At 45.8% G+C, this 10,000-nt stretch overlaps 34 non-coding genes across 34 annotated transcripts; 10 read left to right on the top strand and 24 right to left on the bottom strand.

The window, feature by feature from the left end:
* Window positions 1-283: 283 nt before the first annotated feature.
* Window positions 284-356, bottom strand: TRNAM-CAU (transfer RNA methionine (anticodon CAU)). The gene has a single exon. It is a non-coding gene; the product is annotated as a tRNA-Met (tRNA).
* Window positions 357-801: 445 nt separating this feature from the next.
* On the top strand, window positions 802-873 carry TRNAE-CUC (transfer RNA glutamic acid (anticodon CUC)). Its single transcript has one exon. It is a non-coding gene; the product is annotated as a tRNA-Glu (tRNA).
* Window positions 874-999: 126 nt separating this feature from the next.
* Window positions 1,000-1,071, bottom strand: TRNAH-GUG (transfer RNA histidin (anticodon GUG)). Its single transcript has one exon. It is a non-coding gene; the product is annotated as a tRNA-His (tRNA).
* A 299-nt stretch (window positions 1,072-1,370) lies between these two features.
* Window positions 1,371-1,443, bottom strand: TRNAM-CAU (transfer RNA methionine (anticodon CAU)). The gene has a single exon. It is a non-coding gene; the product is annotated as a tRNA-Met (tRNA).
* Window positions 1,444-1,894: 451 nt separating this feature from the next.
* On the top strand, window positions 1,895-1,966 carry TRNAE-CUC (transfer RNA glutamic acid (anticodon CUC)). The gene has a single exon. It is a non-coding gene; the product is annotated as a tRNA-Glu (tRNA).
* A 126-nt stretch (window positions 1,967-2,092) lies between these two features.
* Window positions 2,093-2,164, bottom strand: TRNAH-GUG (transfer RNA histidin (anticodon GUG)). Its single transcript has one exon. It is a non-coding gene; the product is annotated as a tRNA-His (tRNA).
* An 8-nt stretch (window positions 2,165-2,172) lies between these two features.
* On the bottom strand, window positions 2,173-2,245 carry TRNAR-ACG (transfer RNA arginine (anticodon ACG)). The gene has a single exon. It is a non-coding gene; the product is annotated as a tRNA-Arg (tRNA).
* A 218-nt stretch (window positions 2,246-2,463) lies between these two features.
* Window positions 2,464-2,536, bottom strand: TRNAM-CAU (transfer RNA methionine (anticodon CAU)). The gene has a single exon. It is a non-coding gene; the product is annotated as a tRNA-Met (tRNA).
* A 436-nt stretch (window positions 2,537-2,972) lies between these two features.
* On the top strand, window positions 2,973-3,044 carry TRNAE-CUC (transfer RNA glutamic acid (anticodon CUC)). The gene has a single exon. It is a non-coding gene; the product is annotated as a tRNA-Glu (tRNA).
* A 126-nt stretch (window positions 3,045-3,170) lies between these two features.
* TRNAH-GUG (transfer RNA histidin (anticodon GUG)) lies at window positions 3,171-3,242 on the bottom strand. Its single transcript has one exon. It is a non-coding gene; the product is annotated as a tRNA-His (tRNA).
* An 8-nt stretch (window positions 3,243-3,250) lies between these two features.
* Window positions 3,251-3,323, bottom strand: TRNAR-ACG (transfer RNA arginine (anticodon ACG)). Its single transcript has one exon. It is a non-coding gene; the product is annotated as a tRNA-Arg (tRNA).
* Window positions 3,324-3,541: 218 nt separating this feature from the next.
* Window positions 3,542-3,614, bottom strand: TRNAM-CAU (transfer RNA methionine (anticodon CAU)). The gene has a single exon. It is a non-coding gene; the product is annotated as a tRNA-Met (tRNA).
* Window positions 3,615-3,763: 149 nt separating this feature from the next.
* On the top strand, window positions 3,764-3,835 carry TRNAE-UUC (transfer RNA glutamic acid (anticodon UUC)). The gene has a single exon. It is a non-coding gene; the product is annotated as a tRNA-Glu (tRNA).
* Window positions 3,836-4,050: 215 nt separating this feature from the next.
* Window positions 4,051-4,122, top strand: TRNAE-CUC (transfer RNA glutamic acid (anticodon CUC)). The gene has a single exon. It is a non-coding gene; the product is annotated as a tRNA-Glu (tRNA).
* A 126-nt stretch (window positions 4,123-4,248) lies between these two features.
* TRNAH-GUG (transfer RNA histidin (anticodon GUG)) lies at window positions 4,249-4,320 on the bottom strand. Its single transcript has one exon. It is a non-coding gene; the product is annotated as a tRNA-His (tRNA).
* Window positions 4,321-4,619: 299 nt separating this feature from the next.
* On the bottom strand, window positions 4,620-4,692 carry TRNAM-CAU (transfer RNA methionine (anticodon CAU)). Its single transcript has one exon. It is a non-coding gene; the product is annotated as a tRNA-Met (tRNA).
* A 450-nt stretch (window positions 4,693-5,142) lies between these two features.
* On the top strand, window positions 5,143-5,214 carry TRNAE-CUC (transfer RNA glutamic acid (anticodon CUC)). The gene has a single exon. It is a non-coding gene; the product is annotated as a tRNA-Glu (tRNA).
* Window positions 5,215-5,340: 126 nt separating this feature from the next.
* On the bottom strand, window positions 5,341-5,412 carry TRNAH-GUG (transfer RNA histidin (anticodon GUG)). Its single transcript has one exon. It is a non-coding gene; the product is annotated as a tRNA-His (tRNA).
* An 8-nt stretch (window positions 5,413-5,420) lies between these two features.
* TRNAR-ACG (transfer RNA arginine (anticodon ACG)) lies at window positions 5,421-5,493 on the bottom strand. Its single transcript has one exon. It is a non-coding gene; the product is annotated as a tRNA-Arg (tRNA).
* A 218-nt stretch (window positions 5,494-5,711) lies between these two features.
* On the bottom strand, window positions 5,712-5,784 carry TRNAM-CAU (transfer RNA methionine (anticodon CAU)). Its single transcript has one exon. It is a non-coding gene; the product is annotated as a tRNA-Met (tRNA).
* Window positions 5,785-6,220: 436 nt separating this feature from the next.
* TRNAE-CUC (transfer RNA glutamic acid (anticodon CUC)) lies at window positions 6,221-6,292 on the top strand. The gene has a single exon. It is a non-coding gene; the product is annotated as a tRNA-Glu (tRNA).
* A 126-nt stretch (window positions 6,293-6,418) lies between these two features.
* TRNAH-GUG (transfer RNA histidin (anticodon GUG)) lies at window positions 6,419-6,490 on the bottom strand. Its single transcript has one exon. It is a non-coding gene; the product is annotated as a tRNA-His (tRNA).
* Window positions 6,491-6,789: 299 nt separating this feature from the next.
* TRNAM-CAU (transfer RNA methionine (anticodon CAU)) lies at window positions 6,790-6,862 on the bottom strand. The gene has a single exon. It is a non-coding gene; the product is annotated as a tRNA-Met (tRNA).
* Window positions 6,863-7,298: 436 nt separating this feature from the next.
* On the top strand, window positions 7,299-7,370 carry TRNAE-CUC (transfer RNA glutamic acid (anticodon CUC)). The gene has a single exon. It is a non-coding gene; the product is annotated as a tRNA-Glu (tRNA).
* Window positions 7,371-7,496: 126 nt separating this feature from the next.
* Window positions 7,497-7,568, bottom strand: TRNAH-GUG (transfer RNA histidin (anticodon GUG)). Its single transcript has one exon. It is a non-coding gene; the product is annotated as a tRNA-His (tRNA).
* An 8-nt stretch (window positions 7,569-7,576) lies between these two features.
* TRNAR-ACG (transfer RNA arginine (anticodon ACG)) lies at window positions 7,577-7,649 on the bottom strand. The gene has a single exon. It is a non-coding gene; the product is annotated as a tRNA-Arg (tRNA).
* Window positions 7,650-7,867: 218 nt separating this feature from the next.
* Window positions 7,868-7,940, bottom strand: TRNAM-CAU (transfer RNA methionine (anticodon CAU)). The gene has a single exon. It is a non-coding gene; the product is annotated as a tRNA-Met (tRNA).
* A 436-nt stretch (window positions 7,941-8,376) lies between these two features.
* Window positions 8,377-8,448, top strand: TRNAE-CUC (transfer RNA glutamic acid (anticodon CUC)). The gene has a single exon. It is a non-coding gene; the product is annotated as a tRNA-Glu (tRNA).
* Window positions 8,449-8,574: 126 nt separating this feature from the next.
* Window positions 8,575-8,646, bottom strand: TRNAH-GUG (transfer RNA histidin (anticodon GUG)). The gene has a single exon. It is a non-coding gene; the product is annotated as a tRNA-His (tRNA).
* Window positions 8,647-8,654: 8 nt separating this feature from the next.
* TRNAR-ACG (transfer RNA arginine (anticodon ACG)) lies at window positions 8,655-8,727 on the bottom strand. The gene has a single exon. It is a non-coding gene; the product is annotated as a tRNA-Arg (tRNA).
* A 218-nt stretch (window positions 8,728-8,945) lies between these two features.
* TRNAM-CAU (transfer RNA methionine (anticodon CAU)) lies at window positions 8,946-9,018 on the bottom strand. The gene has a single exon. It is a non-coding gene; the product is annotated as a tRNA-Met (tRNA).
* A 436-nt stretch (window positions 9,019-9,454) lies between these two features.
* TRNAE-CUC (transfer RNA glutamic acid (anticodon CUC)) lies at window positions 9,455-9,526 on the top strand. The gene has a single exon. It is a non-coding gene; the product is annotated as a tRNA-Glu (tRNA).
* A 126-nt stretch (window positions 9,527-9,652) lies between these two features.
* Window positions 9,653-9,724, bottom strand: TRNAH-GUG (transfer RNA histidin (anticodon GUG)). The gene has a single exon. It is a non-coding gene; the product is annotated as a tRNA-His (tRNA).
* An 8-nt stretch (window positions 9,725-9,732) lies between these two features.
* On the bottom strand, window positions 9,733-9,805 carry TRNAR-ACG (transfer RNA arginine (anticodon ACG)). Its single transcript has one exon. It is a non-coding gene; the product is annotated as a tRNA-Arg (tRNA).
* Between the last annotated feature and the right edge of the window lie 195 nt (window positions 9,806-10,000).

The following is a 10,000-nucleotide window of genomic DNA, read 5'->3' as shown; positions in this document are numbered from 1 at the left end:
GTAGGAGTCGAACCTACAATCTTCTGAGCCGTAGTCAGACGCGTTATCCATTGCGCCACTGGCCCTGTGTGAGAGGTTGCCACTAATCATGCTCCCCATTTTGGACTTTTGCTACGCTCGCAGCCATATTCAAAGACCTCAACACGGTTGCTTTTAGCCCCTAGCCAAAACCCTTCTGCCTTGTTTGCTACCTTTCCATATTATCCAGTATCGTTTCGGTATTGAATGGCAAAGAGCAGTGCCTATCCAGTTAAGGCGGAGGGAAAAAACAAGGATAGATCCATGCCCCGTGTGAGGATCGAACTCACGACCTTCAGATTATGAGACTGACGCGCTACCTACTGCGCTAACGAGGCATCTTGCATGTGATTGGTTGTTGCCGTCCAGAGATAAGATGGAATTCTGTAAGCACAAAACTTCTTTTTTTTTTTTTTTTTTTTTTTTTTTTTTTAATATGTACATGTATATATCTACATATATTGGAAAGTTTAAAGCAAGCTGTGAAAGCAACTTTTCTCATATGGTCTAGCGGTTAGGATTCCTGGTTTTCACCCAGGCGGCCCGGGTTCGACTCCCGGTATGGGAATGAGTGTTTTGCTAAGCTTGTGCCTGCATTCAAAGGCCTGCACCTTTCTTGCAGAATTAAGCGGCTTAGTTTGCAGATGCTCTTGGCAGCCAAAAATGCTGCGCTAACGAGGCCACTTGCAAGTGGTTGTTGATGCCATCCATGCTTAAAAATGAGTTTTCAAATCATGAAACTGATTTTTTTTCTACTTATTACTGAAAAAGGGTCTCAGCGGTTCCCATATGGTCTAGCGGTTAGGATTCCTGGTTCTCACCCAGGCGGCCCGGGTTCGACTCCCGGTATGGGAATGAGCATTTTCCTAAGCTTGCAACTACATCGAAAGACCCTCTGAATTAAGATAGCGCTCAAAAAGTTCATAAAAGTATCATTCAGGCTTGCCGTCTACAAGAGGACCTTTGCTTTTTCATCAAGAATGCCGTGACCCGGATTCGAACCGGGGTTGCTGCGGCCACAACGCAGAGTACTAACCACTATACGATCACGGCGACATTCACGAGCCAGGTAGGAGTCGAACCTACAATCTTCTGAGCCGTAGTCAGACGCGTTATCCATTGCGCCACTGGCCCTGTGTGAGAGGTTGCCACTAATCATGCTCCCCATTTTGGACTTTTGCTACGCTCGCAGCCATATTCAAAGACCTCAACACGGTTGCTTTTAGCCCCTAGCCAAAACCCTTCTGCCTTGTTTGCTACCTTTCCATATTATCCAGTATCGTTTCGGTATTGAATGGCAAAGAGCAGTGCCTATCCAGTTAAGGCGGAGGGAAAAAACAAGGATAGATCCATGCCCCGTGTGAGGATCGAACTCACGACCTTCAGATTATGAGACTGACGCGCTACCTACTGCGCTAACGAGGCATCTTGCATGTGATTGGTTGTTGCCGTCCAGAGATAAGATGGAATTCTGTAAGCACAAAACTTCTTTTTTTTTTTTTTTTTTTTTTTTTTTTTTTTTTTTTAATATGTACATGTATATATCTACATATATTGGAAAGTTTAAAGCAAGCTGTGAAAGCAACTTTTCTCATATGGTCTAGCGGTTAGGATTCCTGGTTTTCACCCAGGCGGCCCGGGTTCGACTCCCGGTATGGGAATGAGTGTTTTGCTAAGCTTGTGCCTGCATTCAAAGGCCTGCACCTTTCTTGCAGAATTAAGCGGCTTAGTTTGCAGATGCTCTTGGCAGCCAAAAATGCTGCGCTAACGAGGCCACTTGCAAGTGGTTGTTGATGCCATCCATGCTTAAAAATGAGTTTTCAAATCATGAAACTGATTTTTTTTCTACTTATTACTGAAAAAGGGTCTCAGCGGTTCCCATATGGTCTAGCGGTTAGGATTCCTGGTTCTCACCCAGGCGGCCCGGGTTCGACTCCCGGTATGGGAATGAGCATTTTCCTAAGCTTGCAACTACATCGAAAGACCCTCTGAATTAAGATAGCGCTCAAAAAGTTCATAAAAGTATCATTCAGGCTTGCCGTCTACAAGAGCACCTTTGCTTTTTCATCAAGAATGCCGTGACCCGGATTCGAACCGGGGTTGCTGCGGCCACAACGCAGAGTACTAACCACTATACGATCACGGCGACATTCACGAGCCAGGTAGGAGTCGAACCTACAATCTTCTGATCCGTAGTCAGACGCGTTATCCATTGCGCCACTGGCCCTGTGTGAGAGGTTGCCACTAATCATGCTCCCCATTTTGGACTTTTGCTACGCTCGCAGCCATATTCAAATACCTCAACACGGTTGCTTTTAGCCCCTAGCCAAAACCCTTCTGCCTTGTTTGCTACCTTTCCATATTATCCAGTATCGTTTCGGTATTGAATGGCAAAGAGCAGTGCCTATCCAGTTAAGGCGGAGGGAAAAAACAAGGATAGATCCATGCCCCGTGTGAGGATCGAACTCACGACCTTCAGATTATGAGACTGACGCGCTACCTACTGCGCTAACGAGGCATCTTGCATGTGATTGGTTGTTGCCGTCCAGAGATAAGATGGAATTCTGTAAGCACAAAACTTCTTTTTTTTTTTTTTTTTTTTTTAATATGTACATGTATATATCTACATATATTGGAAAGTTTAAAGCAAGCTGTGAAAGCAACTTTTCTCATATGGTCTAGCGGTTAGGATTCCTGGTTTTCACCCAGGCGGCCCGGGTTCGACTCCCGGTATGGGAATGAGTGTTTTGCTAAGCTTGTGCCTGCATTCAAAGGCCTGCACCTTTCTTGCAGAATTAAGCGGCTTAGTTTGCAGATGCTCTTGGCAGCCAAAAATGCTGCGCTAACGAGGCCACTTGCAAGTGGTTGTTGATGCCATCCATGCTTAAAAATGAGTTTTCAAATCATGAAACTGATTTTTTTTCTACTTATTACTGAAAAAGGGTCTCAGCGGTTCCCATATGGTCTAGCGGTTAGGATTCCTGGTTCTCACCCAGGCGGCCCGGGTTCGACTCCCGGTATGGGAATGAGCATTTTCCTAAGCTTGCAACTACATCGAAAGACCCTCTGAATTAAGATAGCGCTCAAAAAGTTCATAAAAGTATCATTCAGGCTTGCCGTCTACAAGAGCACCTTTGCTTTTTCATCAAGAATGCCGTGACCCGGATTCGAACCGGGGTTGCTGCGGCCACAACGCAGAGTACTAACCACTATACGATCACGGCGACATTCACGAGCCAGGTAGGAGTCGAACCTACAATCTTCTGATCCGTAGTCAGACGCGTTATCCATTGCGCCACTGGCCCTGTGTGAGAGGTTGCCACTAATCATGCTCCCCATTTTGGACTTTTGCTACGCTCGCAGCCATATTCAAATACCTCAACACGGTTGCTTTTAGCCCCTAGCCAAAACCCTTCTGCCTTGTTTGCTACCTTTCCATATTATCCAGTATCGTTTCGGTATTGAATGGCAAAGAGCAGTGCCTATCCAGTTAAGGCGGAGGGAAAAAACAAGGATAGATCCATGCCCCGTGTGAGGATCGAACTCACGACCTTCAGATTATGAGACTGACGCGCTACCTACTGCGCTAACGAGGCATCTTGCATGTGATTGGTTGTTGCCGTCCAGAGATAAGATGGAATTCTGTAAGCACAAAACTTCTTTTTTTTTTTTTTTTTTTTTTAATATGTACATGTATATATCTACATATATTGGAAAGTTTAAAGCAAGCTGTGAAAGCAACTTTTCCCATATGGTCTAGCGGTTAGGATTCCTGGTTTTCACCCAGGCGGCCCGGGTTCGACTCCCGGTATGGGAATGAGTGTTTTGCTAAGCTTGTGCCTGCATTCAAAGGCCTGCACCTTTCTTGCAGAATTAAGCGGCTTAGTTTGCAGATGCTCTTGGCAGCCAAAAATGCTGCGCTAACGAGGCCACTTGCAAGTGGTTGTTGATGCCATCCATGCTTAAAAATGAGTTTTCAAATCATGAAACTGATTTTTTTTCTACTTATTACTGAAAAAGGGTCTCAGCGGTTCCCATATGGTCTAGCGGTTAGGATTCCTGGTTCTCACCCAGGCGGCCCGGGTTCGACTCCCGGTATGGGAATGAGCATTTTCCTAAGCTTGCAACTACATCGAAAGACCCTCTGAATTAAGATAGCGCTCAAAAAGTTCATAAAAGTATCATTCAGGCTTGCCGTCTACAAGAGGACCTTTGCTTTTTCATCAAGAATGCCGTGACCCGGATTCGAACCGGGGTTGCTGCGGCCACAACGCAGAGTACTAACCACTATACGATCACGGCGACATTCACGAGCCAGGTAGGAGTCGAACCTACAATCTTCTGAGCCGTAGTCAGACGCGTTATCCATTGCGCCACTGGCCCTGTGTGAGAGGTTGCCACTAATCATGCTCCCCATTTTGGACTTTTGCTACGCTCGCAGCCATATTCAAAGACCTCAACACGGTTGCTTTTAGCCCCTAGCCAAAACCCTTCTGCCTTGTTTGCTACCTTTCCATATTATCCAGTATCGTTTCGGTATTGAATGGCAAAGAGCAGTGCCTATCCAGTTAAGGCGGAGGGAAAAAACAAGGATAGATCCATGCCCCGTGTGAGGATCGAACTCACGACCTTCAGATTATGAGACTGACGCGCTACCTACTGCGCTAACGAGGCATCTTGCATGTGATTGGTTGTTGCCGTCCAGAGATAAGATGGAATTCTGTAAGCACAAAACTTCTTTTTTTTTTTTTTTTTTTTTTTTTTTTTTTTTTTTAATATGTACATGTATATATCTACATATATTGGAAAGTTTAAAGCAAGCTGTGAAAGCAACTTTTCTCATATGGTCTAGCGGTTAGGATTCCTGGTTTTCACCCAGGCGGCCCGGGTTCGACTCCCGGTATGGGAATGAGTGTTTTGCTAAGCTTGTGCCTGCATTCAAAGGCCTGCACCTTTCTTGCAGAATTAAGCGGCTTAGTTTGCAGATGCTCTTGGCAGCCAAAAATGCTGCGCTAACGAGGCCACTTGCAAGTGGTTGTTGATGCCATCCATGCTTAAAAATGAGTTTTCAAATCATGAAACTGATTTTTTTTCTACTTATTACTGAAAAAGGGTCTCAGCGGTTCCCATATGGTCTAGCGGTTAGGATTCCTGGTTCTCACCCAGGCGGCCCGGGTTCGACTCCCGGTATGGGAATGAGCATTTTCCTAAGCTTGCAACTACATCGAAAGACCCTCTGAATTAAGATAGCGCTCAAAAAGTTCATAAAAGTATCATTCAGGCTTGCCGTCTACAAGAGCACCTTTGCTTTTTCATCAAGAATGCCGTGACCCGGATTCGAACCGGGGTTGCTGCGGCCACAACGCAGAGTACTAACCACTATACGATCACGGCGACATTCACGAGCCAGGTAGGAGTCGAACCTACAATCTTCTGATCCGTAGTCAGACGCGTTATCCATTGCGCCACTGGCCCTGTGTGAGAGGTTGCCACTAATCATGCTCCCCATTTTGGACTTTTGCTACGCTCGCAGCCATATTCAAATACCTCAACACGGTTGCTTTTAGCCCCTAGCCAAAACCCTTCTGCCTTGTTTGCTACCTTTCCATATTATCCAGTATCGTTTCGGTATTGAATGGCAAAGAGCAGTGCCTATCCAGTTAAGGCGGAGGGAAAAAACAAGGATAGATCCATGCCCCGTGTGAGGATCGAACTCACGACCTTCAGATTATGAGACTGACGCGCTACCTACTGCGCTAACGAGGCATCTTGCATGTGATTGGTTGTTGCCGTCCAGAGATAAGATGGAATTCTGTAAGCACAAAACTTCTTTTTTTTTTTTTTTTTTTTTTAATATGTACATGTATATATCTACATATATTGGAAAGTTTAAAGCAAGCTGTGAAAGCAACTTTTCTCATATGGTCTAGCGGTTAGGATTCCTGGTTTTCACCCAGGCGGCCCGGGTTCGACTCCCGGTATGGGAATGAGTGTTTTGCTAAGCTTGTGCCTGCATTCAAAGGCCTGCACCTTTCTTGCAGAATTAAGCGGCTTAGTTTGCAGATGCTCTTGGCAGCCAAAAATGCTGCGCTAACGAGGCCACTTGCAAGTGGTTGTTGATGCCATCCATGCTTAAAAATGAGTTTTCAAATCATGAAACTGATTTTTTTTCTACTTATTACTGAAAAAGGGTCTCAGCGGTTCCCATATGGTCTAGCGGTTAGGATTCCTGGTTCTCACCCAGGCGGCCCGGGTTCGACTCCCGGTATGGGAATGAGCATTTTCCTAAGCTTGCAACTACATCGAAAGACCCTCTGAATTAAGATAGCGCTCAAAAAGTTCATAAAAGTATCATTCAGGCTTGCCGTCTACAAGAGGACCTTTGCTTTTTCATCAAGAATGCCGTGACCCGGATTCGAACCGGGGTTGCTGCGGCCACAACGCAGAGTACTAACCACTATACGATCACGGCGACATTCACGAGCCAGGTAGGAGTCGAACCTACAATCTTCTGAGCCGTAGTCAGACGCGTTATCCATTGCGCCACTGGCCCTGTGTGAGAGGTTGCCACTAATCATGCTCCCCATTTTGGACTTTTGCTACGCTCGCAGCCATATTCAAAGACCTCAACACGGTTGCTTTTAGCCCCTAGCCAAAACCCTTCTGCCTTGTTTGCTACCTTTCCATATTATCCAGTATCGTTTCGGTATTGAATGGCAAAGAGCAGTGCCTATCCAGTTAAGGCGGAGGGAAAAAACAAGGATAGATCCATGCCCCGTGTGAGGATCGAACTCACGACCTTCAGATTATGAGACTGACGCGCTACCTACTGCGCTAACGAGGCATCTTGCATGTGATTGGTTGTTGCCGTCCAGAGATAAGATGGAATTCTGTAAGCACAAAACTTCTTTTTTTTTTTTTTTTTTTTTTAATATGTACATGTATATATCTACATATATTGGAAAGTTTAAAGCAAGCTGTGAAAGCAACTTTTCTCATATGGTCTAGCGGTTAGGATTCCTGGTTTTCACCCAGGCGGCCCGGGTTCGACTCCCGGTATGGGAATGAGTGTTTTGCTAAGCTTGTGCCTGCATTCAAAGGCCTGCACCTTTCTTGCAGAATTAAGCGGCTTAGTTTGCAGATGCTCTTGGCAGCCAAAAATGCTGCGCTAACGAGGCCACTTGCAAGTGGTTGTTGATGCCATCCATGCTTAAAAATGAGTTTTCAAATCATGAAACTGATTTTTTTTCTACTTATTACTGAAAAAGGGTCTCAGCGGTTCCCATATGGTCTAGCGGTTAGGATTCCTGGTTCTCACCCAGGCGGCCCGGGTTCGACTCCCGGTATGGGAATGAGCATTTTCCTAAGCTTGCAACTACATCGAAAGACCCTCTGAATTAAGATAGCGCTCAAAAAGTTCATAAAAGTATCATTCAGGCTTGCCGTCTACAAGAGCACCTTTGCTTTTTCATCAAGAATGCCGTGACCCGGATTCGAACCGGGGTTGCTGCGGCCACAACGCAGAGTACTAACCACTATACGATCACGGCGACATTCACGAGCCAGGTAGGAGTCGAACCTACAATCTTCTGATCCGTAGTCAGACGCGTTATCCATTGCGCCACTGGCCCTGTGTGAGAGGTTGCCACTAATCATGCTCCCCATTTTGGACTTTTGCTACGCTCGCAGCCATATTCAAATACCTCAACACGGTTGCTTTTAGCCCCTAGCCAAAACCCTTCTGCCTTGTTTGCTACCTTTCCATATTATCCAGTATCGTTTCGGTATTGAATGGCAAAGAGCAGTGCCTATCCAGTTAAGGCGGAGGGAAAAAACAAGGATAGATCCATGCCCCGTGTGAGGATCGAACTCACGACCTTCAGATTATGAGACTGACGCGCTACCTACTGCGCTAACGAGGCATCTTGCATGTGATTGGTTGTTGCCGTCCAGAGATAAGATGGAATTCTGTAAGCACAAAACTTCTTTTTTTTTTTTTTTTTTTTTTAATATGTACATGTATATATCTACATATATTGGAAAGTTTAAAGCAAGCTGTGAAAGCAACTTTTCTCATATGGTCTAGCGGTTAGGATTCCTGGTTTTCACCCAGGCGGCCCGGGTTCGACTCCCGGTATGGGAATGAGTGTTTTGCTAAGCTTGTGCCTGCATTCAAAGGCCTGCACCTTTCTTGCAGAATTAAGCGGCTTAGTTTGCAGATGCTCTTGGCAGCCAAAAATGCTGCGCTAACGAGGCCACTTGCAAGTGGTTGTTGATGCCATCCATGCTTAAAAATGAGTTTTCAAATCATGAAACTGATTTTTTTTCTACTTATTACTGAAAAAGGGTCTCAGCGGTTCCCATATGGTCTAGCGGTTAGGATTCCTGGTTCTCACCCAGGCGGCCCGGGTTCGACTCCCGGTATGGGAATGAGCATTTTCCTAAGCTTGCAACTACATCGAAAGACCCTCTGAATTAAGATAGCGCTCAAAAAGTTCATAAAAGTATCATTCAGGCTTGCCGTCTACAAGAGCACCTTTGCTTTTTCATCAAGAATGCCGTGACCCGGATTCGAACCGGGGTTGCTGCGGCCACAACGCAGAGTACTAACCACTATACGATCACGGCGACATTCACGAGCCAGGTAGGAGTCGAACCTACAATCTTCTGATCCGTAGTCAGACGCGTTATCCATTGCGCCACTGGCCCTGTGTGAGAGGTTGCCACTAATCATGCTCCCCATTTTGGACTTTTGCTACGCTCGCAGCCATATTCAAATACCTCAACACGGTTGCTTTTAGCCCCTAGCCAAAACCCTTCTGCCTTGTTTGCTACCTTTCCATATTATCCAGTATCGTTTCGGTATTGAATGGCAAAGAGCAGTGCCTATCCAGTTAAGGCGGAGGGAAAAAACAAGGATAGATCCATGCCCCGTGTGAGGATCGAACTCACGACCTTCAGATTATGAGACTGACGCGCTACCTACTGCGCTAACGAGGCATCTTGCATGTGATTGGTTGTTGCCGTCCAGAGATAAGATGGAATTCTGTAAGCACAAAACTTCTTTTTTTTTTTTTTTTTTTTTTAATATGTACATGTATATATCTACATATATTGGAAAGTTTAAAGCAAGCTGTGAAAGCAACTTTTCTCATATGGTCTAGCGGTTAGGATTCCTGGTTTTCACCCAGGCGGCCCGGGTTCGACTCCCGGTATGGGAATGAGTGTTTTGCTAAGCTTGTGCCTGCATTCAAAGGCCTGCACCTTTCTTGCAGAATTAAGCGGCTTAGTTTGCAGATGCTCTTGGCAGCCAAAAATGCTGCGCTAACGAGGCCACTTGCAAGTGGTTGTTGATGCCATCCATGCTTAAAAATGAGTTTTCAAATCATGAAACTGATTTTTTTTCTACTTATTACTGAAAAAGGGTCTCAGCGGTTCCCATATGGTCTAGCGGTTAGGATTCCTGGTTCTCACCCAGGCGGCCCGGGTTCGACTCCCGGTATGGGAATGAGCATTTTCCTAAGCTTGCAACTACATCGAAAGACCCTCTGAATTAAGATAGCGCTCAAAAAGTTCATAAAAGTATCATTCAGGCTTGCCGTCTACAAGAGCACCTTTGCTTTTTCATCAAGAATGCCGTGACCCGGATTCGAACCGGGGTTGCTGCGGCCACAACGCAGAGTACTAACCACTATACGATCACGGCGACATTCACGAGCCAGGTAGGAGTCGAACCTACAATCTTCTGATCCGTAGTCAGACGCGTTATCCATTGCGCCACTGGCCCTGTGTGAGAGGTTGCCACTAATCATGCTCCCCATTTTGGACTTTTGCTACGCTCGCAGCCATATTCAAATACCTCAACACGGTTGCTTTTAGCCCCTAGCCAAAACCCTTCTGCCTTGTTTGCTACCTTTCCATATTATCCAGTATCGTTTCGGTATTGAATGGCAAAGAGCAGTGCCTATCCAGTTAAGGCGGA

This window comes from Eleutherodactylus coqui, chromosome 2, assembly GCF_035609145.1.
Source record: "Eleutherodactylus coqui strain aEleCoq1 chromosome 2, aEleCoq1.hap1, whole genome shotgun sequence".
Classification (NCBI taxonomy): Eukaryota; Metazoa; Chordata; class Amphibia; order Anura; family Eleutherodactylidae; genus Eleutherodactylus; species Eleutherodactylus coqui.
This window is presented reverse-complemented; position numbering and strand designations above follow the sequence as displayed.